General features: G+C 46.8%; 1 protein-coding gene across 5 annotated transcripts in view; it reads right to left on the bottom strand.

Annotated features, from left to right (window-relative positions):
* Positions 1-7,212, bottom strand: part of TMEM170A (transmembrane protein 170A) — a 19,611-nt gene that overhangs the window by 5,976 nt on the left and 6,423 nt on the right. The window contains exon 1 of one of the 5 annotated variants that reach the window (XM_011946004.1): positions 474-532. The exons of the other annotated variants lie outside the window; for them this stretch is intronic. The gene's annotated coding sequence lies outside the window, so the exon portion shown is untranslated. Of the gene's footprint in view, positions 1-473; positions 533-7,212 lie in introns of those variants that run through there. 5 annotated transcript variants of the gene reach the window in all.

Below are 7,212 nucleotides of genomic sequence, written 5' to 3'. Positions count from 1 at the left end.
CAGACCGCAGTGCAGTGGCCCCATCATGGCTCACTGCAGCCTCGACCTCCTAGGTCTGGGTGTTCTCCCGCCTCAGCCTCCGGAGTAGCTGGAACTACAGGCGTGTGCTACCACACCTGGCGGAATTTTTTTTTCTTTTTTTTGTATTTTCCTTTTTTAAGAGACAAGGTCTCACTACTCTGTTGCCCAGGATGGAGTGCAGTGGCACAATCTCAGCTCACCGCAACCTCTGCCTCCCCAGTTCAAGTGATTCTCCAGCCTCAGCCTCCCGAGTAGCTGGGATTACAGGCGCATGCCACCACCCCTGGCTAATTTTTGCATTTTCAGTAGAGATGGGGTTTCACCATCTTGGCCAGGCTGGTCTCAAACTCCCGACCTCAGTTGATCCGCCCACCTTGGCCTCCCAAAGTGCTGGGATTACAGGCATTAGCCACTGCGCCTGGCCTGTATTTTCTTTAGAGATGGGGTCTCACCGGGTTGCCCAGGCTGGTCTTGAATGCCTTGGCTCAAACGATCCGCCCACCTTGGCCTCCCAAAGGGCAGGGATTACAGGTGTGAGGCCACCGTCCCCGGCCTTCAACATCATTTACTTGCAAAGTAGGGTTCATCAGTCAAATATCCAAATATTGATGGTTTTAGAGGGTTCAACAAACTACTGCCCACAGACCTACCACCTGTTTTTTACACAGACTTATCTGAACCCATTCATTAATACTTTTATACACACACACTTATCTGAAAGCATTTACTTTTATACACACATACTTATTCAACCATGCCCTTTCATTTAAGTATTGTTTATGGCTGCTTTCCAGCTTCAAGTCCAAAGCTGGTAACAGTGATACAGACCACATGACCCCTAAAGCCTAAAATATTTACTATCTGGCCCTTCACAGAAAAACCTGACCAATCCCTGTACCCTCAAACTGAAAAAAAAAGGTTCACCTAGATTTCAAAATTGACCTAAATAATGTCCCCTGACCATGGCTGGCCACGGTGGCTCACAACTGTAATCCCAACACTTTGGGTGGCCAAGGTGGCAGGTCGCTTGAGCCCAGGAGTTTGAGACTAGCTTGGGCAATACAGGGAAACCCTGTCTCTACAAAAAATACAAAAATTAGCCTGGCATGGTATTGCATACCTGTAGTCCCGGCTACTCAAGACGCTGAGGTGGGAAGATTGTTTGAGCCTGGGGGGGCAGAGGCTGCAGTGAGCTGAGATCATGCTACTGCACTCCTGCCTGGGCAACAGGGTGAGATGGTCTCAAAAAACCCCCCAAAAAACAAAAAACCCAAACAAAAATAATTCCCTCATAAGAGGCACAAGCCGAAGTGCCAGTTGGTAGGGTACTATGCAATCAATGCCTGCTGATCTTTCCTGACCTTTTGATCACTCAGTCTTCTAAAATGGATAGCTATACAATTATATTCATTCCACAATCATTTTAAAGACAATGCAGTAAACATCAAGCCATCACCTCCTATTAGGATTTCAAAGCTCTTTAGGATATGAAATAAATACCAGAAAATATAAATGTTTGGCTTGAAGACAAACGGCAGGTAAACAACAGTACAGGTTAGGAGAGCTGGCTCCCACAAAACTGATTACTCTTAAGGTGTGTAATTCAGGCAACATTAAGATACATAGAATCATCAACTATGTACGGAAAACTATGCACGAGGCACCCTGGAAATACAAAGAAAACAAAAGCGTCCTGCTGGAATGTGACTTTACAATGTGTTAAATGGTCCGTGTAGCATTTCCCCTCAATGAACCCAAGGCAACGCCTTAGAATCCTCAAGGTAGCTCTCTAGCTACCCATAGGGAGGGACTGGCGGTGACACGTTAGATAAAACTGTCCATCCTTGGCTAGAGGTAGACAAGTAGCAAGTGATTTTTGAGATCAGTGAAGAGCTTAGCTCAGCAGGGTTTCTTGACCACCGCCCTCTGCCCTATTGACATTTGGACCAGATAACTTTTCATTATGGGGGCTGCACTGTGCACTGTAGGATATGGAGAGGCACCTCTGGCCAGCAGCACTCTCTTCCCAGTCGTGTCAACCAAAATATTTCCAGACATTGTCAAATGTCCCCAGGGGGGCAAAACTACTGATTAAAAACCACGGGCTTTACCAAAGCACAGAGGCTTTATAAGAGCAATGATGGGCCGGGTGCGGTGGCTCAAGCCTGTAATCCCAGCACTTTGGGAGGCCGAGACGGGCGGATCACGAGGTCAGGAGATCGAGACCATCCTGGCTAACACAGTGAAACCCCGTCTCTACTAAAAAAAATACAAAAAACTAGCCGGACGAGGTGGCGGGCGCCTGTAGTCCCAGCTACAGGTGGGGTGGTGCACGCCTGTAATCCCAGTGATTATGCCTATAACTGCTTGAACCCCGGAGGCAAATGTTGCAGTGAGCTGAGATCCGGCCACTACACTCCAGCCTGGGCGACAGAGTGAGACTCCGTCTCAAAAAAAAAAAAAAAAAGAGCAATGATGGCTGTGCGTGGTAGCTCATGCCTGTAATCCCACCACTTTGGGAGGCGGAGATGGGTGAATCACGAGGTCAGGAGTTCGAGACCAGCCTGGCCAACATAGTGAAACCCTGTCTCTACTAAAAATACAAAAAAACCCACAAAAACTTAGCCGGTCATGGTGGTGGGCGCCTGTAGTCCCAGCTACTTGGAAGGCTGAGGCAGGAGGACTGCTTCAACCCAGGAGGCAGAAGTTGCAGTGAGCTGAGATTACACCACTGCACTCCATCCTGGGTGACAGAGAATGACACTTAGTCTCAAAAAAAAAAAAAGGGCAATGACAGTTAAAGCTATCAAGACAGATGAGGGACACCCTTTTGGGAATTTGACACCAGACTAAGGACTTAACAAAAGATCTGAAGTGCCAATGTAGGTTTTAAGCAGTAAAGGGTTGTCACAGCATTATTCCACAGGCCCCACCTGACACTCCTAGTTGGAATACAAACTGGAAAACCACCTTTTTGCAGGGTAATTTGGAAGTGAAATGTGCATGGCCCTTGCTGCAACAATTTTACTTCCAGGGATATACCCTACAGAAAAGCATAGGTAGGCAAGGACAGAGGTAACAAAAGGTCCCAACAGCATTGTCTATAATAGCAAAAACTAGAAGTCACCTGCATGGCTATCACCGTAGGACTTGAAAAACACATTCCGTGCACCCACGTAATAGAACGCTACACAGTTCCATTAAAATGTGCAACAGATGTTTATATACTGAAGGGGCCAGACACCCAAGCCACATTGTGAAGTTACAAAAGCCAGCTGTATGGAGAATAAGATCCTGTTTTTGAGAAAATAAACACACAAAAAAATGCATGTGGAAATGCTTCTATGTACTGAGCATGCTTATTTAATAAATATTTATTAGATAGGCCAGGCGCGGTGGCTCATGCCTATAATCCCAGCACTTGAAGGCAGGAGTTTGAGACCAGCCTGGCCAACATGGTGAAACACCGTCTTCTCCTAAAAATACAGAAAAATTAGCTGGGCGTGGGGGCGAATGCCTGTAATCCCAGCTACTCAGGAGGCTGAAGCATGAGAATCGTTTGAACCCTGGAGGCAGACGTCGCCATGAGCCAGGGAAAGAGAGCTAGACTTTAAAAAAAAAAAAAAAAGATAAGAAAAAACAAAGCTTTTGTTTTCACAAGAACTGCTCAGGAAGAATGAGCCTATTGGGATGAACAATTTAAAAGAGACCAGCTAGGGGCATCAATGGGCTTGAGGGGATTAGAAAGGGGGAGGAGGGGAGGACCAGAAGCTTTACTGGAAGCTGTATTAGCACTGTAAGCGCACTGTTAGTGTGTGCGTTTTTCCCCAGATCAATGAAAACCACAGTTTTATGAAGGTATTTTTATTCCCTTTACACAGGCTTCTTAATCTTGTTGGGAAGCTGGATTTAAGGGGCTATTGGAGACAAGGGGTGGAGCCAAATCCCCTTAACCCTCCCTTGGCATTTTCACAGATGACTGCTCAAATTCTTTGCTCATTCTGAGTTTTAATAAAGCTTCAATTCAGAGCATATTCTGAATACTTCCAGTGAGAGTGCTCAGGTCTTGTTTTGGATAAATGGTTCTCAGTGAAAACAGCAAGGATGCCCCAATTAGGTCTCAATGCTTATTAAAAATAACAAATGAGGCCAGGCACAGTGGGTCATATCTGCAAGCCCAGCACTTTGGAGGCTGAGGCGGGTGGCTCATCTGCGGTTAGGAGTTTCAGATCAGCCAGGCCAACATGGCAAAACCCTGTCTCTACCAAAAAATATAAAAATTAGCAAGGTGGGGTGGTGCACGCCTGTAATCCCAGTGATGCCGGAGGCTAAGGAACGAATCTTCTTCCACCAATGAAAAAAGTCACCTTTAGTCAACAGTGTCAATCAGAAATTGAGGGCAGGATTCTTGGTCCTCAGGGTTTCAGGCTCCACCTCTTCCACAACAAACCCATATCCTCCTGCAGTTTCTTTTCTGGCCCCCATTAGGCCAGGAGCTATTCCTGCCTTCCGCTGCCAAGAGACTCGCCCTCCCTGGCTCTCAGCAGCTACAGAGGGGGAAGTGCCTGGGTCTGGATATTGCTTCTCCCTAACAAATGTGCACCCACCAGAGCTGTGGCACCCACAAATCCCTCCTGCCTGGGCAGCTCCTGTGGCCCCTGGCTCAGTCAAGAGCAGCCTGGCCTCCCAGCTGAGGCCTCCTGTCCGCCACCCACTCACCGCCAGCTCAACCCCAAGCCCCAGCACAGCACCATGCCTCTCTTCCAAGGCAGAAAGACCATCTTCTATCCCGAATCCTCACCTGCCATTCCCAAATCAATCTGACCCTCTGACCACCCAAACACCTAGTCTGCAGAAAGTTCTATGATGGCACCAGGAATTCACTGGTCCAAAGTGGGCAAATGAGATGCAAACCTGCCTCCAAGAACTCAGAACAATCTTCACCTGGCTGCTGTCTGCCCCTACTGACCTGAGACCAGCCCTGGGTCCCCGCTATCCAGGGCTTCTGCTGGAGATGCCAGAGTTTTAGAGATAAGCTCTGCTTTCTGCAGTAACTCAAGGCACTGCTGGAGCCTGGTTTCCTATCAGCTGCCCCAGAACCACTGAGGCCTTGAACTGGGAGGCAAAGCTTTAATATGCCAGCAACATATGAAGCTGGTAATTTCCAGGAAGGCGGGCTGGAACACAGGTGTGCCATCCAACTGCTAAGGGCTGAATTATGTGCCCCTAGTATTCATGTGTTAAACCCAACAGGACTGTGGTCTTATGAGAGGAAGAGATTCTCAATATCTTGATACCTGTCTCTCTCTGACATGTGAAGACATGGTGAGAAGGCAAGTCAAGAAGAGGGTCTTCACTAGAACCCAACCATCCTGGCACCCTTCCAGCCTCCAGAACTGAGGAGACGATGTCTGTCATTTAAGACAGCTAGTCTGTGGTACTTTGTTATGGCGGCCCATGACGAGACAAAAATGTCACCCATCCCCACTTCCCTAGGAGCACAGCCCCTGGCCCAGGAGGCCTGCTCGGTCACCAACCCACATCTCAATTTTCCAAAACACTTAAAGGCCAATTTGTAAACAGTGCCTGGCATACAGAGCAGGCCAACACCTCTCTGCGGTTCTGAGAAGGAGAGGCACACCGCACCCCTACAACCCTGAGCCACATCCATTAGCTCCTTCACCATGGATTTTATATAGCATCACTAAAGTCATTTCAAGTAGGAAAAAAAGGTTTTATTATAGATGAGTAGAGGAGTATGCTTATAAAACACTCTCACACGAGGTTATTACAGGACTCTAAATAGCAAAGGCAAACCTGGATCTAAAAGGCTTCTTAAAAAACTAAGTGATTTCCCTTTAATCTACTGCACCTTAATTTGCCATCTATTTAATAGCTGTTTATCGATCGTCATACAGTACTTTTCATTTCACTGGCTCAAAACTCTCTCAGAAATCTTTGTCTACATATCTTACAGTATTTATTTGTTCACTGTTTTGAAGTAAGTATATTGCTTCGGGTTTGTTTACTTTGGCAGCTAAAGGCACATCATCTCTCTATGGGGAAGTTAAATCAGGTAACTAATCTGTAATACAATATGATATTGGAAAATGAGATTAAGCATTGTGGTAGAACGGGCTCCCAAAGGTGTTCGCATTCCCATCTCCAAAATCTGTGAACAGATTTCCTTTCATGGGTAAAGGGACATTGTGGTGACTACAGTAAGGATCTTGCAAAAGATTTTCTTGGATTTTCCAGTTAGGTCTAATGTAATCACAGGGTCTCTGTAAGAGGGAGGCAGGAGATGAGAGTCAGAGAGGTTTGAAGATGTTACGCTGCTGGCTGTGAAGAAGAGGAGGAGGCCGAGCACCAGGGAACGCAGGTGGCCTCTAGACGCTGGAAAAGGCAGGAAAAAAAATTTTTTTTTTTTTTTTTTTGAGACGGAGTCTCGCTCTGTCGCCCAGGCTGGAGTGCAGTGGCCGGATGTCAGCTCACTGCAAGCTCCGCCTCCCGGGTTTACGCCATTCTCCTGCCTCAGCCTCCCGAGTAGCTGGGACTACAGGCGCCCGCCACCTCGCCCGGCTAGTTTTTTGTATTTTTAGTAGAGACGGGGTTTCACTGTGTTAGCCAGGATGGTCTCGATCTCCTGACCTCGTGATCCGCCCGTCTCGGCCTCCCAAAGTGCTGGGATTACAGGCTTGAGCCACCGCGCCCGGCCTAGGAAAAAAAATTCTTACTAAAAGTTCCAGAAGGAACACAGCCAGGATGGTCTCGATCTCCTGACCTCGTGATCCGCCCGTCTCGGCCTCCCAAAGTGCTGGGATTACACACTTGAGCCACCGCGCCCGGCCTAGGAAAAAAAATTCTTACTAAAAGTTCCAGAAGGAACACAGCCCTGCTAAACCTTGGTTTTAGCCCACACGCACCCAATTTGGACTTCTGACCTTCATAATTGTAAGACAATAAAATCTGTATGGCTTTAAGCTGCTAAACTTGTAGAATTAATTACAGTAGCAATAGCAGAGTCATAAAAACACTAAGAAGTTAATCGCTGATCAGTCGAATATATATTGACCTTATTCTATATGCTGACATATCAGTAAAAAGACTAAGATCCCTACCCTAAAAGATATTTGAGGGTTTCCTTGAGGATATATTTTTAGACAGATATATATATATATATATATATTT

The sequence above is a fragment of the Colobus angolensis genome, unplaced genomic scaffold, assembly GCF_000951035.1.
Source record: "Colobus angolensis palliatus isolate OR3802 unplaced genomic scaffold, Cang.pa_1.0 Scaffold248, whole genome shotgun sequence".
In the NCBI taxonomy this organism is placed as follows: domain Eukaryota; kingdom Metazoa; phylum Chordata; class Mammalia; order Primates; family Cercopithecidae; genus Colobus; species Colobus angolensis.
Note: the sequence above shows the minus strand (reverse complement) of the source record. Positions and strands in the feature narration are given on the sequence as shown.